Here is a 25,285-nt window from a genome sequence, read left to right as displayed (position 1 = left end):
ACGCTATCTAGTTTTATGATATACCTTACGCCGGTGGTTCCCAAACTACTGAGATCTATGAACCCTTTCAAATATCAAAAAAGTTTACGGACTTCCTTCAAAAATCAAAAAAAAAATTTGCAGAACCCTATATATATTTCTCTATGTGTGTATATATGTATGAACACTGGGTTTTATGAAAAGGAAATTTACAGTTTTATGGTTAAAACAAATCAACAAATCTTATTTTTACATAAATATATAATAATAACTTAATTTATCATCAATTTGCTATACATAGAACGAATAATTTGGCCAGTTCCAGAGGGTCCGTTTGCCATCCCCCTGAAACTGGTCCACTGACCCCAGTTTGGGAAACACTGCCTTACACTATTAGTTTGAGATATACATTATGCTATTTCGTATTAATCTATTATACTACAACAATGGCGGCAAGTTCAACAATATTAGCGCCAACACTGGTACGAGTAGTGAGGCATAACTTACAAAAATCACTAGTTAAATTAAAAAATAAGTTAACACAATGTAATATGTTAATTAACGAAAAATATGGTAAAAATATCAAAACTACTTATCCATTTTCAGTAACCGAAAATGCACGTCTGTTCACCTCCGTTATCCCAGTGCCCTTTGCTGGCACAAACAGAAATATGCTGAGTAATGAGTTTTTACTGTAGCATTCTAGGTGATACGTTGTGAGCTGAGCCTTAAACTACCAAAAGAATTGCAAAACTTGATATGAAATCTTAGGATATTGCTGAGTTGTAAAGAATTTAAAGTTGTTTTTTTTCCCCCACAATTATTTTTACTTTTATAAAGTTAATAATGCTAACTTGCATTCTTTTTAGTCTTGTAAGCTTAAATTCAGTAAATTAAATTCAGTTGCAACAGATAAATTTTTGATAACTGCTTGATTATTGTATTGTTTTGTTAATTCTCTAATATTTCGTAAAATTAATTCTGTGATATTTTGTCGGTTTAATACTTCACTTAATAATGTGAGCAACAAGATCCATTTTAAATACTTCACTGAAGATGTCATGAGTCAGACAGAAAATGGCCATAGGCAGTTACCATATGAGTCATGAGTTCATTACTTGTTTAGCCTGTAACATGTATTCCAAAATTCTTTACTTTGTTCCCAGTGTAAGGAGTGTACTAAATAAGAAGTGTAATTCATTCCCAATGTAAGAAGTATACTCCCTGTGGACTTGGTGATGAATAAATGTATAAGACACAATATGGCGCTGGCAGCCTATATGTCGTTCAACTCCATTACAATAACAGCATAAATGTATCCACCAATTCACAAAGGGAGGATCAAAGGATGACATGAGTAATTACAGACCTATTAGCTTAACTTCTGTTCCAAGGAAAATAATGCTGCTGTCACTAGTTAGTAGGACAATGTACACAGGAGGGCAGTTATATTTCAGTTTGGGTTTGTTAGTGGGAGACCTTGTCTAACCAATTTTATTGGACAGTAGAAGGAAGAGGTTGAATTACATTGGTCCACTTGATATCGATGCTTCAACTTTTGATGATCCTGCTCAGGTTGCTGACAGGCTGAATAGGTAATTTGCATCTACGTTCACACATGAGATATTCTTTAAGGATATCAGATGTTTATCAAACTCTAATAGGGAGCTGAATGGTTTTGTGATAACAGAGAAAAAGGAAACGAAACTGTGAAACTGAGGGAAAATAATGGAGTGACTGATTAAAAAATTAATGCAAGCTCATGCTATGATGCAGTGACAAAGGAACTGGATGCAAAAAAATAATTTTGATATGATATACTCGGATTTCAGGAAAGCTTTTGATACTGTTAAACATAAAAGACTGCTGTACAACTTGAAGCAGTGTGGCATTAAGGGCAGGTTGCTGCTTTGGATAAAGGGATGGTTGAGTGGGAGAAGACAGAGTAGTTATTAATGGACACTGCTCTTCATGAACTAATCTTATTAGCTGAGTCCCACAGGGTTTGGTTCTGAGCCCATTGTTGGTTTCTGTATTTATTAATGATATTGATGAGGGTATGTGTCTAATTAATGTCTAATTCAAATGATACAAAAGCTGGCAGAGTTGGTTAATCACAATATTGAAGGTATTCTGATGCAACAAGATCTAAAAAAATTAGGCAGATGGGCTAATAAATGGCAATTGTAGTTTAACATTGAAAAATGCAAGGTACTGCATATGGGTAGCAGCAATCCCAGAGTAACATATTAACTGTGTGATACTACTCAGGGTAGTGGAAAATGAAAAGGACATGGGAGTAATTGTGCAGACAGGCTGTCAGGGCAGCTCATGGGTTTTTGTCAGTGATATATGGAAATGTTGCTAGGAGGGATAAGGAGGTGAATCCCATTGTATAAGACAGTGGTCAGGGCCACATGTTGAGTACTGCATACAGGTCTGGAGGCCTCATTTTAGGAAGGATGTAGAGCTGCTGGAACGGGTACAGAGTAGGGCAACAAGATTGGCTAGGAGAACAAGGATGTGTTCTTATGAAGAAAGGCTTCAGTTCTGAAAATTGCAGCATCTGGAGACTAAACACATGTGAGATGATCTGATTGAGTTTAAGGCTTTGAATAGCTTGAGCAAACTCAGTGCAGATGAATTTTTTGTCTTGCTCAGACTGTGCACATGAGGGGACATAAATTGAAATTGAGGAAGAATAGTTGCAGAATAGATGTGAGAAATTTGCTTTCAGAAATTTGTTCCAGTAATCAACCACCCAAAATGGGTGGTTGATTACTGGAACAAATTACCATCTGTTTTTGTGAAGGTGGATATTTGGAAATGAGTTTTTTTTTTTTTTTTTTTTCTAATGCCGTATAAGCTTGCTTTCTTGCATCATTTGTCACTACTAATACTAAACTGGAAACTAAGTGTCTAGGAAGCCTGCCAGGCAATGAAACTCCAATTCAGGCTTCAGAACAGAAAGGCGCATTATGGCCATGTTGCTCTTGTGCCGTAAAGCCCACACTCAAACAAACAAACTCAGAACAGAATAGTCATATATATATTGCTCTGGTTCAAAAGGATTTAGTTTTATTGGCAACTCCATTGTCAGGAAAATAGGTACCATTTTCTTGTAATTAGGATAGGTGGATAGAACCAGGTTGTCTCCTGGGACAAGAATTGATCATGTATGACCAAGTGAGATATTGTTATTTGTGTGAAAATTAATAATATTAACTGCACATGAACTAAAGCCACATTGGATAAATATAGGACTATGCAGGAAAAGGGCTTCCATCAGGTAAAAATATATGTGTATGCAAATTCTGCTCAGCCTTGAGAGGGACTGCTAAAAGCCTTGTGGATTAACATCAGCATGGCTGCCCTAGTAGGAAAAGAAAGTCTATTTTGTAGAGATAGAATGTATTTGAACAAAGGCAGTGCAAGAGTACTTGACAATATCATTGAGGAGGTAGGGGCATCCAATATTTTGCCTAGGTGCCAAAACAGGTAAATTTCTGAAGGCCAGGTTGGTTTTGGTGGTTTGCAGAACAATTCCCTACCACTAATTATGCATTTACTAAATAAAATTTTTAATTTTGTTATCAATGTTTTTATTTACATTTAATTTTTTTTTTATATTTAAGAATGATATGAAAAATGCAACAGTTATTGTGACCCCACTGGTGGCTGTCTGTAAACTGCCTTTGAGCTACACAAAAAAAAAAGAAGTAAACACTTGAACTGGCAATCCAACATGCCACTCTAGAAACTGGTGATCATTGTTGCATATATATATATATATATATATATATATATACAGTCAGTCCTCGTATAGCACGATAGTTGTGTTCCTAGAAACCCCTCATGCAATATAAACAACAAGCACTATGGGAAAAATAGGGTTAGGTGCCGACCACCCAAGATTGAACACACATTTGTAACCAAAACATTACCAAACACAATAAATAATCGTAATAAAATACGTAAGTAGTTTATTACGATTATTTAATGCTTTAAATTTATTTAATGATAGAATTTATTTAATGCTTTAAATTTATTTAATGATATTATTTAATGATAGATTTAATGCTTTATTTAATGATAGAAGCAAAAGCTAATGCTTTTGCTTCTATCGTAAGCAAACTTGTTTTTTGTTTGATTTTCTATCCAAACAGATGACAGCCGTTCCATCTCTTCCAATTCTTTGTGTCTTAATCTAATGGATTTTAATTACACTTTGAGTTGTTCCTGCTATGAAAGTTGTTTTATTTTCTCTGCGTTCTTTCTAATTCTCAGCGTTGCCTCATTTAGGCCTGTAGCACGTGCAATATCACATGGTCTTTCATTTCGCTCAAAGCGTTTCACAATTTCATTCGACAGAGGTGGACTGGCCATAAGCCTTACCGTGGAAACTCCGGTGGGCTGGAGGCCGGTGTGATTTTGGCCATAAACCATAGTATAAGGCCACTATAAATTTTCCCGGGTAAGAATTTTTGACCCAGTCCTCCTGTTTATCGATATTGCTTTTCTTTTTCTCTCTGAATCTGCAGTGTCTTCACCAGGACGCTTTCTTTTCACACCTTTTAAGTATTTTACTCATTTTTAGGGAATAAAGCACAATTACAAAATGAGGAGGCACGCTTGATACACATAAACAAAGCTGTGCACGTGTAGCAACTGAATAAACAATACCGTAAAGGCAGAGATACACTATTAACACCTCACATTTTACTAAAGCACTTTTCTAGGGGTTACTACCATAAAACAATAAAAACAATTTCCAGTTGTGTTTCTGCTAGTGGAATCTGTTATAAACTGGTAGTAAACTCAATCTAATTGCATTTGCAATTATACCGATAGCTGGAATTGTGTTGGTTTTTACGTTATTATGGTAAATATGTTTCCCCTTCACAGATATAAGAAACATAAATACATTTTCAGAATCTTCTCTTCATTCCTATTGTGTTGCGTTCGGTTGGGGTGATTCTGCGTTCGACTGCCATTTCTTGTAAACACAAAGGCGAATCGTGCATAAGCGAATTCGGTTTGTGTTATATAAGATATCGTTCCCTATTTATAAATCGTGTATGATCGAATTCGTGTAGTGCAAACACATGTTATACGAGGACTGACTGTATATTAATCCATGCATGTGTATTGCAACACTTGGGAACACCAAAGCATTGCTTCTGAAGTGAACAGAGGAATTTATAGCTTATGCCAAAAAAAGCTTGGCTGTTTTCTAGTCTTGCACACTATTGTTAGGTGTTTACTTGCAATGAATAAGTTATTTTATTTATTTGTATTAAAAAAAACCTTTCTATTTTGATGATATAACTTGTTAATTATTTAATTTCAAGTTATCATCATACGATGATAACTTGAAATTAAATAATTAAGCAGACTTCTAACCAATTTTGAATAGTGCGGAAAAGCAGTATTTTGTGTGTGTGTGTGTGTGTGTGTGTGTGTGTGTGTGTGTGTGTGTGTGTGTGTGTGTGTGTGTGTGTGTGTGTGTGTGTGTGTGTGTGTGTGTGTATTGGTCGATTTTATTTAAATAAATGTTATGGATTTGTAGGCAATTAGGTGTATATGGTTCAGGCTACCAAGTTGGCGAGTGTAGACTAACTTCAGCCTGGGGGGGCCTATAAACGATATATAAATGAAATGGTGTTATAAAATAATAAATACTAAAAAAGTAAAATAACATTAAAATGTTGACAAACAATAAAATGCTAAATACAAAGTAAAGTGCAAATACATTCCCTCACTTGGCCATCAATCTGCTATTTCATCGGGGGCTTTGAGCAGAACAATAACCAGACTAAAGGAATGTCTCATACCTACCCGTTTCTGTTGTCCTCATACCAGTTTTGTAAGTTATAAGTTTTTAATTGATAATATTAATTGTAAATTGATAGAAAATATTTATGTACAGACCAGGGTGGTAGCCATGGGGGGCTAGCAGTTCTTGCTCCATAGCCAACCTTTACCTACATCACTTCGAGAACAACATCAAAGAAGATATCACTTTCTACAGATATATTGATGATGTCCTGGTCATCAATTATGACAATTTCAGCATGTTAGCCCAGGAAATCTATCCCACAGATTTAACAATAGAACGCACTAACGCAAATAGCAACTTGCAAGCTTAGTATCTCGACAGCGAAATAACCATCACCCAAGACAACGTCTACACTCAACACTTTGATAAGAGAGACTATTTCAGCTTCCCAGCGATAAAGCTTATCCACTGGGAAAGCAATATAGCCAAACATATACATGGCACCATTAGAAATCAAACAAACAGGCTAATACACATCTGCAATGATCTAAAAAACATCACGTAAGCAATTAAAAAACTCATAAAAATCCTCATCAAGAATAATATACCCACCAAATACAGCAGGCACCACATTAAAGCGGCCATTTTTTCGAATCTCAACAAACACCACCCTAAAGCCAACCCATATACACTAATTGAAAATACACTGAAACAATTAAGAACTACAAACGGCACGTAACTCACTACTTGTTTGTCTAAAAATGTCTGTGTCCAGTTTCAAATAAGATTAAACTTCCCAAATTAGATTCCCGGGTTTATTACGCTCAGAAGAGGCTCGTCGTCTGACCGCACTGTAACCCGGCACACCAAAATTTTTCTCCCTTCCAAAATCAGACAAACTATACCAAGGGAAATTATCACCAGAAACAAAACCCCCGACAACTAAATAACTGTGACTAAGATAAAACATACACATAAAGTTTATATCCCATCAGTTTATCTAGTAACATAGAAGGAGGCTGTAAATATGTACATAGCTATCCCCCTGGACAATCACGGGTCGTTATGCCTTAGAAAAGCTATACCGGCCCTTGTTCAGGGTATAGCAACCAATTTTTATTAACAATTTAATTGCATACATTTTGTAATTTCCATCATTTCTTTTACATTGGTCCTTACCGACATCAGAAGCAACCCCCCCCCCCCTACAAGCACAAATATAAACCCACCCATGAATCTCAAAACATTCACATTGACACGACATATTGCCTACAGCAATTTCTCCATCATACCACTGTATACAAAAGACACGACTGCGCAGTATAATCTTACCAACATATAAAACAACCTGAAGGCGAGAGCCTCCCCCCTTTTCAATCCAACCACCACAGTACAAGAATGAAGCAAGAACCTTTCTCATTTATTCAGAGATGATGCATACCCATTGGGCTTTGTTCAGACAATATGATTAAAAAGTTAATAATTTAAAAATCTAAAAGTTTAAGAATTCATGTAAATTAAACTAAACTTATTATCCTATTGCATTGATTTGAACTTAATATTATCACTTAAAAACTTATAACTGGCAAAACTGGCATGAGGACAACAGAAACGGGTAGGTACGAGACATTCCTTTAGTCTGGCTATCGTTCTGCTCAAAGTCCCCGATGAAGTAGCAGATTGATGGCCAAATGAGGGAATGTATTTGCACTTTACTTTGTATTTAGCATTTTATTATTTATCAACATTTTAATGTTATTTTCATTTTTTAGTATCATATTATTTTATAACACCATTTCATTTATATATCGTTTATAGGCCCCTCAGGCTAAAGTTAGCCTACACTCGCTAACTTGGTAGCCTGAACCATATACACCTAATTGCCTACACAAATTCATAACATTTATTTAAATAAAATCGACCAACATAATGTCATGCACGTATAATGTCTAATTGCCCTATGTACAATAGCATTAACGTCGCACAACAGACAAACTCCTAATAATGTAAACCTGACTAAATATTAATATCATAAACTTCTATAAGAACACAATATATATATATATATATATATATATATATACAGGTTGACCATCACTAATCCGAGCACCGGTAATCCGGTTCCTCCACTAATTCGGACATAATTTCCCGGGTTGGCACCGACCTGCCACTACTGTTTTGGTGGCATTGGTTGCAACATCAGCTGTTGGCGCGAACTCGTAAACACTGGCAAGCCATTGTTTTTCTGCATTTATTATTATTATAACCTGCTCACATTTAGCCCCAGCCATGGTTCCAATGCATTTATCCCCAGGGGCTCACATATGATGAGTATAGGCTTGGCACGCCCAGGGTCCCAAGCTGGATATCATTATTCTTCTCTTTGTTGGTGATTCCCTCTACTTCTCTCTCTCGGGGTAAATCAGAATTTTTTTTTTTTTTTTGTCTGGTGCAGTATAAGGCTTCCTTGCACCATATGGATAATAATAATAATAATAATAATAATAATAATAATAAAGGAAGTGCCTCTCGTGGTGTAAAGCATGAACACCGTCCATAACAAATAAAGTTGAACTTCTGAAAAACTCAACAGCGGTGTGTCTGTGAGAAATTTAACTTTGCTTAATTGTAAATTCCAGCAATTTCTCTCAGTTCCTCTTATTTTAGTAATTTTCTTTTAGCCATTCCTTTTTAGATTTATTTATTATTTATTTTTTTTTTTTTTACAACACACTTGTACAAACTTGCAGAAAAACACAACACAATATGATGGATAATACAACGTGCTAACGAACTTGTTTTCACAAAATCTCTAACAATACTGACAAACTTATTGCAACATTTGAGAGTTTATTTTATCGCAATTAGTTTTATTGCAGCACTCGCCACGCGTGCAATAAACTAATCACAAACAACCTTCATGTGTATGCTGTAATAGCATCACACGTATGTGGCCAACACGGCTTCTCAAGAAATAAAGTAACCTACTGGGCCACATATATGCGGCATAAAAAAACTCTTTTTTGATATTTTAAGGGAAAAAAACAACAACACTGACATTACAATGTTTATTTTAGAATTACTAATCATATTATTTGCTAAATATTTTTTGATCCCTGGGGAATTTTTTTTCTTAAACTACCTTGGCAGTCAACGTGTTAAAGGTAGGATGAGGTGGTTAGCTGTTGGGTAAACTGTATGTGCTAAAATAACCACCGGTTATCCCCGACAAACTCACTAATCCAGCACCCCACAGGTCCCAACGCTGCCGGAATAGTCACAGTTAACCTGTATATATATATATATATATATAGTAGTAATGTATAACATTTGAGAAGCAAAATAAGTATATAAAAAAAGTTATATTATGTCTAATGCTCCAAAACATGCAAAGCAGCAGTAGTGGAAGCAAAAGGATATAATTAATGTGTCGTTTGTATAATAAATAAGGTGTCTGTGAAAATGGAAATGAAAAATACACACGGTGCCAGAACTAAGAGAAGTTTAAGGGATAGTAGAAAGTGGAAGTGAAGTAGTGGTTAAACAGGCAAAGGAATTAGAAAAACCTAGTACAAAAATGAACTGGGACTGAGGAAAAAATAAAATAATAAAATAAATAAATAACACTATTTTCAGATATGGGATCGCAATTTTAGTGAACGGTAGAATCAGGGGAAGGCAAATATGCATAATCTGAATATAGTAGATGAAAAAATGATACATAGCCAGGAAATTCATCAGGGGACTACTCCTGACCATGTATCAAGCACTGCGTTTTCAAACTTGTCTCTAGTATTAGGAAAAAGGGGGCAAAAATGCAACCTTTTATCGTGATCCTAGTAGACAAGGTAGTCCCTACACAGTGTAAAAAATGTAAATTAAAATAAATAAAAATATATACAAATTTACAAAGTGTAATGTAAAAAAAATAAATAAATAAAATGTATGTGAAGTGTATAAAAAGTATAGACAAGCTAATGGTATAAGGAATTGTAAATTCTATGGGAGGGAAAGGGTAGAAAAGATGTACAAAAGAAGGTGAAAGTAGCGATAGGAATTAGGAGAAACTGAGTGTTCATATCACCCTTGTATTTTGTAATACAAGGGTGATATGAATGCCCAGCCCTCCCTAAAAACATCCCCTCTTCCTTAAAATCATTCATTTTCTATAATCAAAATCATATACATGTTCAGTATTATTTTGTAACCCAAGGTAAATTAATTTTAAATCATCCTTTAAATTTTAATTTTTAATACCGATATCAGATTAAGATTAGGCTAAGCTTTTCTGGCAGATAAAATTGAAATAAGTTTCTTTCTTTCTTCTTCGTTTATTTTTTAATAGTTTTAAATTTATTTACATTGTATTCAAAGTCTGTTCTTCAATCTGTTATTTTTTTAGTAGGAAGGATTTGTAGCTTTGTTTTAAGGATATCTGCCATTTAATAGTCCCACTTTTTTTTAGGCAATTTTATTTCATACATAATTTTGCTAGCGTATAAAAAACTAACCTTTTATAATTTTAATTTAATAATTCATTACATAATGAACAATTTAAAACAACATCACACCAGTTTATTTTCATTAAGTGTTTGAAATTGAGTTACATTTTTCCTATTTAATTTTTCTTTGAATTCCCGATATTCAAATAATTCTTCAGATGATCATTGAAACTCTGAAATAAATTCCCAGTTTAATTTATCTGAGCTTTCTTTAATAAACTCTTCAGAGATAGCTTGATGTTTAGATATTACATTCCAGTCAATCTTTTCATGAAATTCTTCTATAAAGCTTTCAGAGTCTTTGTTCTTTGAAAATAATATTCCAATTGAGATAATCCTTAAATGTCTAGCTAACTGTTAAGAGAGAGAGTAGAATCTCTAGATACTTATCTGATTTTACAGTTTTAGGTTTAAAAGGAGTCTTCAGGAATTTTCATTTAATTAACAACTTTTTATTTTTTTTCCCCCGACTAAGTAACGACTGTCTTTTTATCCAATAATTGTAATTTTCCTTTCTTTTCAGGTAAAATTAGTTTATTCGAAAGTTTTCATTGTTTTTTTTATTTTCCACTGAAATTAAACTTCTATAGACTTGAATGTTTACATAATCTGAGTCTTTAGTGGCGTCAAAATGTAATATTGGATATATTTTTTTGAACTGAAAATAGTCATCAATTACACCTTCATCACAACACCTATCTTTTATTCCTGCAACTAAAAAACTTTTTATAATCTTACACACTCATTTTCTCCATAATTTATTCTGAATTCTTCATATGGATATCTTTTTCTTGACACCTCAACATAACACGATACTAAATTCAAATGATCGAAAATCATATTTTATTTATGATTTTCAAACCTACCTGATTTCTGAAACATGAAAAGGTGAGGGTGATTTCTCCATATATAACTAACCAAGTACCATTATTATTCGTTACATTAGATAAATACACATTACCACACTCCCATAGCAAGTTATCAATTTCTCCTTATATCATATTTTGTAAAAATTTACTTTTTGTGGTTAATGAGGATTTAACTTGTGGAAGCCATATGCACTAGGACCAGAAATTAATAGACAAAAAGGTCATTTTAATGCTAATACATGCACATCAATCAATGTATATCTTTTCATCTATTTTATAATTTTTAATAGGTGCATTTTTCATTTAATAATTATTTTTTTATAAATGAACAATCCTCGTGATATATTCAAACTGTTAAAGTGTATTGCAGAGAATGAAAGAATAATAAAAACAGACTTCTAGAACTTTTATCAGAGGATTTTATGAAATTTCAGAAAGCAGTTACAGAAAACCTAGAAGCTATACCTACAAGTATAGCTAAGGATAGCTATGCTATCCTATAGCTTAGATATAGTGAAGCTATCTTTAGCTATAACTTGTAACATTAGAAAATAATGGTCCTAATATCTTTTCAAGGATGCAACTTATCATAAATAATAAAACTATAGCTGATATATCATATGTTGGTATAAAAACATTAGTTGAAAATTTAGTGAATTTCTCAGATGATTATTCCAAATGGAGTACTACTAATATGTTTTGGTGCCCTGATACCACAAATACTTTAGATTTGAATATAATGATGAATGAACTACACATCCATCTAAAGACTTGACAGTTGCACAAATAGTCTCAAAAATAAAAACTAATAAAAACTTCAATGAAGAATTCTGTAAACGACTAGAATTCCTGTCAAAACAAAAAAAAAAAAAAAGTAAGCCTGTATGTTTGGTTATCATTCAATAACGTTTTTGGGTTTTGCAGATATATCAAAAAAGTCTTCACAGGAATTGAAATTAGATTTGAATTAGATAGAATTTCTGGTTAGAAAAAGCTATCTTTATGGCTTACACGGAATTTCTGTTTTGGGAAAAATAGTGGAATCACTGGTTAAAGAAGCATTGCAGGATCATCTACACAAGACTGCAGTTATAATTCAGACACAGGATGGGTTTGTTAAGGGGAGGTCTTGTTTGACCAATTTGATTGGATACTATGATGTGGTCACAAAGCAACTGGATGCAAAAAATAATTTTAATATCATATACCTTGATTTCAGAAAAGCTTTTGATACTTTTGCATGTGGCACAATGGACACTGCTCTTCATGGATTAATGTTATTAGTGCAGTCCCCCAGGGTTCAGTGTTGGGCCTTTTGTTGTTTTGTTTATTTATCAATGATATTGATATGGATGGATCAGGCTTCATGTCCAAAGGTTGGCAGGGTTGTTAATGACAGTATTTTGAATCTACATTCACACATGAGGAATTATTCAAGGATGGGGATGCCAGAGGTTTATCAAACTCTAACGTGGAGCTAAGTGATTTTGTAATAACTGAGAGAAAGTGGAGGAGAAATTGTTGAAGTTAAACATAACGAAGGCATCTGGGGTGGATGGGATTTACCCAGTTATATTAAAGGAGGCAGCAAAGGAAGTAAGCAAACCCACAATTATGAGAGCTTGGACTCAGGGGAGGTCCCCATGGACTGGAGGTGTGAAAATTTATCCCCAATTCACAAAGGGGGTTCAAAAGGTGACACTAGTAACTATAGACCTGTTAGTTTAACTTCTGTTCCCAGGGAAAATAATGGAGTCACTGGTTAAAGAAGCATTGCAGGATCATCTAAATAAGACTGCAGTAATAGTTAAGACATAGCATGGGTTTGTTAAAGGTAGGTCTTGTATGACCAATTTGATTGGATACTATGATGTGGTCACAAAGCAACTGGATGAAAAAAATTATATCATATACTTGCATTTCTTGAAGCTTTTGATACTGTTGCACATGGAAGACTACTGAACAAATTGGAGCAGTATGGCATTAAGGACAAGTTGCTACAACGGATAAAAGGTTGGATGAGTGGAAGAAGACAGCGAGTGGTGGTAATCAATGGAAACTACTCTTTGTGGACTAATGTTATTAATGGAGTAACCCAGGGTTCGGTGTTGGGCCCATTATTGTTTTGTATATTTATCCACGATATTAATGAAGGTATATCAGGCGTAATGTCCAAGTTTACAGATGAGACAAAGGTTGGCAGGGTTGTTAATGACAGTTTGCCACTACAACAGGATCTAGAAAAGTTGGGCAGATGGGCTGAGAAGAGAAGTAGCAATTGAAGTTTAACATTGACAAATGCAAAGTACTGCATATGGATAGTAGTAGTAACCCCAGAGAAACGTACCAACTGTGTGGTACTATACTCAGGGTGTTAGAGAATGAAAAAGACCTGGGGTAATTGTGCAGTCAGATATGAAATTTTTTGAGCAGTGCAGACAGGCTGCCAGAGCAGCTGATGGGGTCTTTTCAGTGATATACAGGAATTTTGCTAGCAGAGTAAGGAGGTGATTATCCATTTGAATAAGGCAATGGTCAAGCCACATCTTGAGTACTGCATACAGGTCTGAAGCCCTCATTTTAGGAAGGATGTAGAGTGCTAGAACGAGTAGAGGAGGGGCAACAAGATTGGTGAGAGAATGAAAAGAATGATCTTACCTAGAATGGCTTAAGTTCTGCAAGTTGCACTGTCTGGAGACCTGGCACCTGCAAGGTGATTTGATTGAGGTTTATAAGGCCTTGAATGCGTTGAACACACTCAAAGCTTATGGAATTCTTCCTCTTGCTCAGATTACAAACCTGAGGTGACATAAACTCAATTTGAGGAAAGACAGTTGTAGAATAGGTATGCAGAAATTTGCCTTTAGCCAACAGTTGGTTGGTTGTTGGAACAAACTTCCATCTGTTTTTGTGGAAGTTGATAGATTAAATAAATTGAAGGGAGTAACTGGACAAACATTTGGAGTGAATGGATGAAATGCAAAGGGTTTTTTTTTTTTTTTTGGCTTATGCTGCATAAGCTTGCTTTCTTGCATCATATGCCTATGCTAATCAGCATTTTGTTTAGTCAATCCATCCATAGCCTTATTCACCTCCATTAGATCTTCTCGCAGGTGCGTGCCTAGTTTCCAGACACTGCAATTTACAGAAATAAAGTATTCCTTGGGGAGAATATCCTTTCCTAACCCTGAGTAATATTGATGCTTTTCTCTGCATCTGTTCCAACAGATGCATATCATTCCTAAAATGAGGCTTCCAGACCTGTATGCAGTACTCAAAATGTAACTTAACTGTTTCTTTATACAGTTATATATACTTGTATAATCACCTCCTTGACCCCACTAGCATGGGTCCTGTATTCATTGACAGAACTCCATGGGCTGCCCTGGCAGCCTGTCTACACTGCTCAGAGAACTTCATGTCTCACTGTGCAATTACTCCTGGGTCTTTTTTGTTCTCTACTATCTTTAGTATAGCAGCAGCCAACTGTTATGCAACCTCAAAATTGGTTTTCTGAGGTTACTGCTTCAAATGTACCTGGCATTTGGGTAGCAATTAACAGTTTGTGTAGTTAGCATTTATAAATGTTAAACCTCAGTTGCCACTTTAAGTGGCTCCAAGTCACAAACAAGCTTATTGGTGAACAGATCAACTTTCTGAGTAATGTACTAGTACAGGGGTGACAAACCTTTTTAAGGGTGCATACCAAAATTGGCTAAATCTTTTAAAAAACTACCCTCGTGTGCCCAGAGCACAAAATTAGCTAAATATTTTAAAAAACTACCCTAACATTTCAGAACACAAAATGCATAATGCTTTATTATCTGTCTTAATCATACCAAATCTTTCACTCCAAGATTCTTGAAATTCTCTGCTACTCCCCCCCCCCCCCCCCTTCATTTGAACATTTTTGTTTCTTTGCTAGTTGAGCTGACATTCTAAACAATTTGTGAAGGGCAAATAGCAATTAAAATATTTATGGGAATTAATGAAGAATAATCTCCAATCTCCATGCCACATACAAACTGTAATTGACAATGAAGGAGGCTACACTAAATACTGAATGTGGATAATATATCTCACATAACTTTACCAATAACTTATGTTCTGAATAAATGTGTCAGATATAAGAATATTTTCCTTAATTTCATTTCACAATTTCGTCAGTACATCTCACCCTTCCAACTTCAAACAAATCAATGCATAACGTTTGAAAATTTTTTGGAATGCTCTGAATTCTGCATGCCGAAAAAAATTGTATGCATGCTACTTTGGGCAAGCGAACCATAGGTTCGCCATCCCTGTACTAGTACCTTTCATTCATTTATTGAAATTAAGAGTTTGGAAGGAGAAAAAAACCTAAAACAAAATTAATTAGATGAAAAATTAGTTTGTTCTCCCCCATCCATTTTTTGACCTTGCCTCCACATGACATGGTCAAAAAGCAAAATGAACAATTTCCAAACCTCCTGCGGAGTCTTTTGCAAAGACCAACCAATTGGCATCCAGATGGTGGGAAAGTGAATACTATCAAAAGACAACTGTCCATAGATTTTCTGAATGTATCTTATCATTCAACTGAAGAACAGACGAATTGGGAAAGTGTCACCCTTCTTTATTGAAGAATTAGATTGGTTTGTGGGACCACCCACCCCAAAAAAAAAAAAAAAAAAAAAAGGCAGCATGTGTACCTTGTACTCACAAAAGATGTTTTATTTTATGTCAAAACATCCATAGTGTCACTGTGAGCACATACTTTGAAAATTTAACATTAGAATGGAAAGATCTTGTCTTTTACTGATGAACTCGTATAAAGTATCTTGCATGGTAAGTAGAGGATTACTCGACAACCTGGTCATTTCAGCTTGAAGTGCAAGAGTGGATGTAGCTTTTCTCAGTCCATGATAAAATTTCTTTTTTTCATTTGCAGCAATAATGTAAGTATCATTGATATCGGTATCTCGAGATAATGCAACATAAACTAGTTGTTCGTGATATTTCTCATATTCATAAACTACAAAATCAAAAGTATCTCTATGAGATTTATGGATGGCTATAGCACAAGCCGGTATTAATGGAAAATGAATTCGTTTAGCCGAGATCGTTCTGTTGTTATTCAACAAAACACTTGTACTTCTTCTTGTGATCGGAATGGCTTCTAAACCAATTTCTCAAGCCATAGCAAACCAACGAGCCTTTGTTCTTAGCAAGTCAACCCACAGCAGATGATCCTGGAAATTTCAACCAAAGACTTTTAATGGAATTAATCTCTTCGTCATATTCAATACATGGCAATTTTCCTAAAGCTCCATTAGCCAGACCATTGGACACTTCGATATTAGTGTTTATCAAGTATGGTTTGTCAACAAGTAAAGGTTGCTTTAAATACGACTTTTCCGACATATTTAAAAGCAACTCTTAGCGAATCTCGAGTTCTTAGTTTCATTATTTTCATGGCCATATAAAGATGATGATCAGGCATCACTCCATGCCAATGTGAACGACAAAGTTCACTCAGTGTCATCATAAACGGTATAACTTTTAAATTATCTGTAAACTCTCCATACTGACCAAGATAAATGCTAGGAAAGGACAATTCTTTGGCATGTTTGTCAAATAAGTAAATCTTGTGGAACATTTTGTTCACCAGGAGCTTTTCATAAATATTTGTCATCGATCCACAAAAGAGTTTGTTGTTGAGCAACTAAACTTTCTTCAATAGGTATAGCTTCACTCATTTCATCACATGTAGGAGCATTATCATGTTCCATGTTTTCATTGAAGAATGCTTCGTCAGTCTGGCACCTCCGTAGCCAGGTGGGCAGGAGCAGCAGTGCGTAGTACACGCTTCTTGATTAGACCGGGGTTCAAGCCCGTGATCACCAAATACGGAGAATGCGGAAAGGTCAGGGAATGACCACCGCATATCTCTGGAACAATATGGCCTTAGTTGCTAATGCTTCTAAAAACCAAATAACAACAACAATCTCAATATCATACATATGATACAAAGGAGTCATAAGTAGATACTTTAACGAAACCCTTACATCTCGTTTATGAACCAAGCCCATTAAATAACTCAATTTGTGTATTTTTTTTCCCTTTCATATGCAATAATCATCTATTCTCCAAAGCAAATGATTGACCATCGAATTAACATTTACAGGGACATTTATAATTTGGCCCAAAATTCCGTATTGGCCGAAATTGTGTCTTAGTCTTCTAATTTGCATGAATCGCAAGGAGAAATGAGTCGCTTGGTCACTAAATCCAATTGAGGCAGATGAGGTGGAATGGCAGAGTAAACGAAACCGTTTCTCTTTGAAAATGTTGGAATGGAATGGAATCATTTTTGAGAGATGCTCAACAAGTATTACAAGCCTTCATAGTCATTATGTCTGCAGTTGGAAATTCTAGAAGTAATGGGTAACTTCCTGGAGTGCACAATTTTACATCATTTTTCATACCATAATCAATTACAGATATCACAAACAGCTCCAAATGTATTTTTCAGAAATTGTTGTTCAAATTCTTTATAGGAGTTATGGTCATGTTTGATGTTCTCGTAAATGATTTCATGCTCAACTACTGTTGAAATCTGTGGAGGGCCTACAACAGGCAATTGAGCTGAAATATGATTTTGTTTCTTTTTGGATGATGCAATAGAAGCTGGTTGTTGCAGTATACTCTGTCCAGCAGGTTCGGGAATCAATTGAAAACTCACGTAATTCATCTGAACTCAAATCTTCTGGATTGAAACCTTCAGGAAGTTCTTGAATATAATTTTGTGATGTAGACCAAAATCTTGAGAGGCAGATTTTATTGAAACTACATTTTTTTTTTTTTTTTTTAATTCTCTGTTTTTTTTTTTTTTTTTGTTGTTGTTGTTGTTATTGGAGGAGGTTTTATGGTGCAATGACAGCTAAAGGCCATTATGTGCCAAACAACTATGTTTTTGAACTCTTTGTTTTGTCAATGTGGGAGGCTTCTTTGGTGGCTTTGAAGCTTTTATTCTTGCATACTTTTCTCGATTTCGCTCAGCTGGAGTTTTAGCCATCTTTGAAATACTCTTATAGGTTGTTAACTGAAATTAGATTTGGTATTTTTACAATTCAGTAGTTCCATTAGTATTCTAGTATGACGTCATAAACAAAAACTACTGCAAGAAGTGATTGTTGTTTGTTGAAGTGCTTGTTTTATCGTTGCATTCTTGAATCAAAGCCATTTAAATTTTTAAACAGTTTAATCGAAACTTACTACTACTTAGAAGGTTGATGTTGATAAAAATCTTGAGAAGCAGATTTTATTGAAGTCTGCATTTTTTTTTCATTCTCTATGTTTTTGAACTCGTTCCTTTTCGACATGAGAGGCTTCTTCGGTGGCTTTGAAGCTTTTATTCACTATCCGCTGCTTACTCTACCAAATCAACGTTAGTGACTGAGTTAGTGGCATTTCGGAAGTGACATCGTTTCCATATCTTAGTATGAACTTACTCTAACCAACCAATGTAGTGACTGAGTTAGCATCGTTAGTGCCATTTAGGGAGTGACTTCATTTGCATCATTTAATATCTAACAGCCACCTAATAGGAAGTGACATCGATTGCATTATTTCCATAAGAATATTTTGTTACAAATCAGTTTTACTCCAGTCCCACCATAGATTTTTTTTTTTTTTTTTTTTTTGTGGTAGTTGTTAACGCATCGGCTTCTGTGGCTATAGTGCACCTCCCAAGGTTTTTGCAGTACTTTGATCCAAGCCCGAGGCGGGATTCGAACCCGTGACCTTTGGGTTGCCAGGCAGGCACTTTACCCACCTGGCTAGCCCGGTCAGCCCACCATAGATGTTTTCACATCAAAAAAAAAAAAAAAAAAACACTGGTGTAAACAGCTGAGATCTGATAATATTCTGGTGGTAACAACATTTTAAAGACACTTGTAGGTCTTATCAAAGACTACAAAGTTTTGAAGAATAATGATAACACTGCATGACTCTTATTCATCAAGAGGAATAGGATTTGCTCCAGAATAGGAATAAGACTAGGACTTGTGCCCCAGAAGGAGAAATTGGTGTCAAACTTAATAATGCCCAGGGATAACAGAAGTCAAATTTTCATCTGTTGAGATGGAAATATTATTTTCACTAAGTGCTTAATACTTGTATTTGAAATACTTCTGTCCCCAGCAGTGTAAAAGCTGGATATTTAAACTGCACTGTGAGAATATACATCCCAGATAGTAATAGTAATAGTGGCATGTGATGCAAGCGTTATGAGCTTATGTAGTATCAGCGTAAAAAAAAAAAAAAAAAAAAATCACACAACCATTCTCGCTAAATGATTGTCCAGTTCCTCCTTGAATTTATTTAACTTATCAACTTCCACAATGACAGATGGAAGTTTGTTCCAGCGATTAACCACCCGCTGGCTAAAGGCAAATTTCCACACATCTATTCTACAACTGTCTTTCCTCAATTTGAATTTTTGCCCCCTTAGGTTCGTAATCTGAGCAAGTGGAAGAATTCAGCGTGCTCAACCCATTCAAGGCCTTATACACCTCAATCAGATCACCTCACAGATGTCTAGTCTCCGGCCGCAGCAATTTGCAGAACTTAAACCTCTCTTGGTAAGAGGATCCCTTCATTCACCTCACCTGGTGCACTATGGCCATAGATGCTGATGTGCCAAATAAATCCCCAATCAACCAACCAACCATTCACCTCACCAATCTTGTTGGCATTCTCTGTACACACTGAAACAAATCTATATCCTTCCTAAAATGAGGCCTCCAGACCTGTACACAGTACTCAAGGTGTGGCCTGACCATTGCATTGTACAATGGGATAATCACCTCCTTGTCCCTGCTAGCAAAATTCCTGTATATCATTGACATGACACCATGAGCTTCTCTTGCAGACTGTCTGCACTGCTCAGAAAATTTCATATCTGACTGTACTCCCAGGTCTTTTTCATTCTCTACCACCCTTCTCAATATCCGCTCAAACAACTTTAAATCATATGCTAATGCACAGTCTTCACTAACATTAATGCATATTCTTGGAGGTGACCCTAATAAAATAGAACTGTTTGCCTTCCTAAATAACATAGGAATATACTATAAAATATAACAGGTATTACAATAAAGTTAGTATTTCCTATTAACCATTAGAAAGACATAATATAGTCCTAGCACCCTGTGTAAATTTCATCACAACAATGTCTCTACCTGAGTGGAGTACCACACAGTTGATTGTTACTCTAGGGTTACCGCTACCCATATGCAGTACTTTATATTTTTCAACGTTAAACTTTAGTTGCCACCTCTCAGCCGATCTGCTTGACTTGTCTAGATCCTGTTTAAGTAACATAGTGTCATTAATAACCCCCGCCAACCTTCATATCGTCTGCAAACTTGGACATTAAGCCTAATATACCTTCATTAATATCATTAATAAATACAGAAAACAATAGACCCAACACCGAACCCCGAGGAGTTCTAGTAATGACATTAGTCTACAAAGAGCAGTGTCCATTGATTACCACTCAACCATCCCTTTATATTCCACGGAGGTGTGGAACACCTCCGTGGAATCTCAAGGAACTGCGTGACACACTCATATCTGCATGGTACTCCATTCCTGCACAAGGTTTTCATCATTTTGTTCAATCCGTGCCTAGATGAATTCAGGTTGTTTTGAAAGCTAAAGGAGGCTCAACATGCTACTAGGTAGGTGTACCTAATAAAGTGGTAGCACTGTATATATATATATCCCATCTAACAAATGCATTTATGCAACCCACGATGCAGTGCAAAACATTATTTGCAAAATTCACAAGTGATACAGTTTTTTTGTCTGCCACTGTATATAATGTTTTCTAATATTTTAATAATATTTATATACATAATGAGCATAAATATATGTGCATGTTTGAAACTTTATGCACTTAATGGTCTTTTAAATTGAAAAATAAGAGACTGATGTTTCTATTTTGTCCAAAACTACTTTTTTTTTTTTTTAAATTAAAGGTTAAATTTCAATTTAAATTATTTAAAAAAAGTTTAAGAAGTACATAAAATAAGTGCTGCAGTCTATTAAGAAAAGATTAAATATTGGCAATTTTTAACATATTTGCTACATCTGACACATAAATATCAAACGGGACTGAAAGTAATGTGCCATTATGGATATAAGCATTCAAACAGCAACCAAGTGATAAGCCATTATGCATGTATGCATTCAAACAGCACCCAAGTGATGTGCATATGCCAGGGGTTGGCAATCTGCAGCTTTTTAAATTTTAGCCTCCATGTACAACAAGCGCAGCACAGAAGGAGCAGGCTGCAACATGAATAGTTTCAGTGCAAGCCGCAAACACTTCTCAATTTAATTTGCCTGCACATTGTGAGCATTAAATAATATTTTAAAAAATATATATTTTTTTTAATAAAACACCTTTCCACTCTATTCTATTTCTTAAAGAACTCCCCTACCCCTTCCCAGCTTGAGCTAAGGTTTTTTAAAGAACCTTTATTTAAAAAAGAATTTCTTAAAGAACTCCCCCCTTTCCCAGCTTGAGCTAAGGTTTTTTAAAGAACCTTTATTTAAAAAAGAATTTCTTAAAGAACTCCCCCCTTTCCCAGCTTGAGCTCTTTGGATTCTTTTTTTTTTTTTTTTTTAATTGGAAATGGCTTTTAACTCAAAAAAGGTTGCCGACCCCTGGCATATGGGATGTTATCTTAAGTGGTCAGTAAATGAATACTGTTAAAAGAAAGCACATGAAATTAACAACTGCTTGATGCTGTCAACACACTGATTCAACACTAGGCTATTAGCAGCAATGTTAGTTTTTTATAGCTTGATATGCAGTTTTATTTATTTTATTTATTTATTATTATTATTTTTTTCTTGTTTTGAGGTTATTTCTAGTGTATGTACATGGAATAAATCTTTTGATAAAATTTTGAGGTTTGTTCTGATTTACAGCTTGGTTCAAAAGTACGTGTTCATTTTTAGCCATGAATTCTAAACTTCTACTTTACAGCCATTATTTACAAATTTTCAAATTTTTCAGTATTTCAGAACATTGTTTCTCAACATTCCAAAAATTATGGCACATCATTGAATGCACTTCCTCAAGTATAGGCAGAAGCAAGTACGTTGAGCAGAATTCAAAAAAACCTAAAACATTTTCTATAAATTAAAAACAAAGTTGGGCATCTATTGGGTGACTCACCATTGCTTTTGCTGTGATGTGGGGTGCCACCGCAGCTAGAATAGCTATGAAATGACGTCGCTTGCACTTATTCTTAAATGAAATATAATGCAATGTCTGTTAATATCATTTTTGTTTTATTACAAAATTTAATTTATAGCTTTTTTTTTATTGAATTATAGCTATCTACTATTTATTAGGATTTATCCCATTCCTCTTCACTTGAAATTCCTTGGGCTGTCTCTGTTTATTTCATTGTTTCACTTACTTTTCTCTGTATCTGGAGTTTCATCTTGCAAACACATATGTTGAAATGCAATTTTTCAGAAAGATATACATAAAGGATACAGTAAGCGAAATTATAGTTCCATACATGCAGTGATATTCCCTTTTCACTCCCATATGGATGAGAGATATTTGTGCACCCAAACTAATAACAAAATTGTAGATGCTGTCATCCATAGTCAGATGGCATTTATTAAATACCATTAAACAATTAAACTGACATAATCCATACTAAATTGAAAGAAACCTAAAAATACTGAATCATTTAAAGATATGGTGGAGAAAGGCAAATGGATGGATATGATCCTGCTCTCAAATTCAGAAAAATAACAGGAAAAAGAAAATGGAAACATCTACAAGGTACCACACTAGTTACAGAGGATTAAGTATGGAATTAGCAAACCAAAAAAAATAAAAAATAATAATAAATACATAGTAATTGATATACCTAAATTATACTTAAATTTGTTAATATATTCTATAAATATCATGACATGGATCCCAAAACAATATAAATTGGATATAAAATATAACACAACACTACATATTGCATGACCATATTACATTCCTTCTGTTACTGCTCTACATTAAAATCTACAGCAATGATGAAGGGAATGTTATATAGTTACTTATGAAGTTTAATGAAAGTTGGAATTTGGTTTACTGAAAATCAGATTTCAGTGTAGTATCAGACCGGATGGTGGGAAAAACGTTAGACACAACATTTTCAAAGATATTGTTTCCCTAATGAAAATGAGATTGTCTAGTCTGAGATTTTAGAAAAGTATCCATTTCTTTTTCATCATATGCATATGCTGTTTTCAGCCACAACTAGGTGTGGGGTTTTTTTTTTTTTTTTCCCTCTCTCTTTTCCTCCTCTATATTGTATTGAGGTCCAGTGATATTGATTCCTGACTGATGGATATTAGATTCCACTAAACTTTATAAGTACTGCTGCTGTGTGGCCATATTCTTCCTTCCATCATTGATTCACATTAAAATCTCATATTTTCACTTTTATTACTGTTTTTATGTTGATTTTTTATACAGTTTTATTGATACTGAAATTGTTAAATAACATTTGTACACAATATTTTTCAGCTACTAGAAGATGTTTCATTTGTTGTTGGAAGAGCTGAATCCCTAATTTTAGACATTGAACATGTTACAATAAGACATTCCACACAGATGGATGCATCACTGTAAGTATTTCATTGTCAAAAATTTCACTAAGTTTAATCATGCAGATTATTCAGTTTATATAAAGATATTTATGATGCACACAACTTTTTTTTTTTCTTTTTTTTTTGTCGCACATTTGGTTTATTTTAATGCTGCTTTAAAATACTTCTGTTATAGTAATGCATTCTTTAAGAAATATAGTTTACTTCTGCATTTTACTAGTACTTCCTTAAAACTGAAAATAAAATGATAGCTGTTAATCAAATAATAAAGCTAAACAGTTTCATTGTAATATTATGCTTTCACTAACTACAGAAAACTGTTTTGAGTCTGGCTACTTGAGCTCTTTCCATAACTATTTACACATAGAAAAGTTGCAAAGTATGAGGCATGCTCAGAGTTGGCTTTGCATTAGCAACATCTGCCTAATAACTTTTGGGCCACCTTTTGCCCATAATACAGCCTGTACATGTCTTGATATGGACTTCACATGGTGTAGCAGAGTATCCTGTGGAGGTGCTACCATTGCATTGCACAATGTGTCCCCAGTAATTCCAGATTTTAACTGGAACTTGTGGGTTGGTCACTCACAGACTAACAAGACTTTTGTGGATTTATTGGATGACTGTTTTCTACAGCAGCATGTTAGAGCGGAAGTAATACTCTTAATCTAATTATTTATCAGCACTGATTATTCATGCATTAAGAATCTGCAGGTAAAAGAACCACTAGGTGACAGTGATCACAGTGTTTTGATTTGGGATTTACTTAAAGATGTAACTACCATTAAGGGTAAAGGGAGGAGTTTTTAATTTCAAAAAGGTGACTACAGTGATCTCATTTTTTACATTCTATATAGTGGTACCAACTGATGATGTTACCATCAGTAAACTCTAAATGGGAAGCATTCAAGGAATTAATCATAGAAATACTAGGCTTTTCATACCAACTAAGAAATAGTCTTCAAGGTATAAGCCTAAATGGATGTCAGCTGAACTGATGAACTAGTCTCAGAGAAGAAAAATGCATGGGATGCATATAAATTTTTGAGTGACACAGATACCTATGGTAGATATAAACTGGTCTGTAATCAGGTCAGGCAAGCGAAGGCAGATTACGAGAAATCTTTGGCAAGGCACCTGGGTTGGATGGGATCTGTCCAGTTATATTAAGAAGCAGCAAAGAAATAAGCAAACCCTTAGCCATAATTATGAGAGCATCGTTGAATTCCAGGGAGGTCCTCACGGACTGGAGATGTGCAAATGTATCCCCAATTCACAAAGAGGATCAAACGAGTAATTACAGATCTGTTAGTTTAACATCTGTTCCCGGGAAAATAATGGAGTTACTGGTAAAAGAAGTAATGTAGGATCGTCCAGACAAGGCCACAATGATACACACACACACATCATGGGTTTGTTAAAGGGGAAATCTTGTTTGACCAGTTTGATTGGATACTACGATGTGGTCACAAAGA

At 34.8% G+C, this 25,285-nt stretch overlaps 1 long non-coding RNA gene across 1 annotated transcript in view; it reads left to right on the top strand.

Moving 5' to 3' along the window:
* Positions 1-23,768: 23,768 nt before the first annotated feature.
* LOC150088394 (uncharacterized) overlaps positions 23,769-25,285 on the top strand; it is a 44,743-nt gene continuing 43,226 nt past the window's right edge. Inside the window, exon 1 of the long non-coding RNA XR_016546791.1 lies at positions 23,769-23,828. This is a non-coding gene — a long non-coding RNA (uncharacterized LOC150088394). The remainder of the gene's footprint in view (positions 23,829-25,285) is intronic.

This window comes from Mastigoproctus giganteus, chromosome 3 (genome assembly GCF_048544385.1).
Source record: "Mastigoproctus giganteus isolate SK-2022 chromosome 3, ASM4854438v1, whole genome shotgun sequence".
Taxonomy (NCBI): Eukaryota; Metazoa; Arthropoda; class Arachnida; order Uropygi; family Thelyphonidae; genus Mastigoproctus; species Mastigoproctus giganteus.
This window is presented reverse-complemented; position numbering and strand designations above follow the sequence as displayed.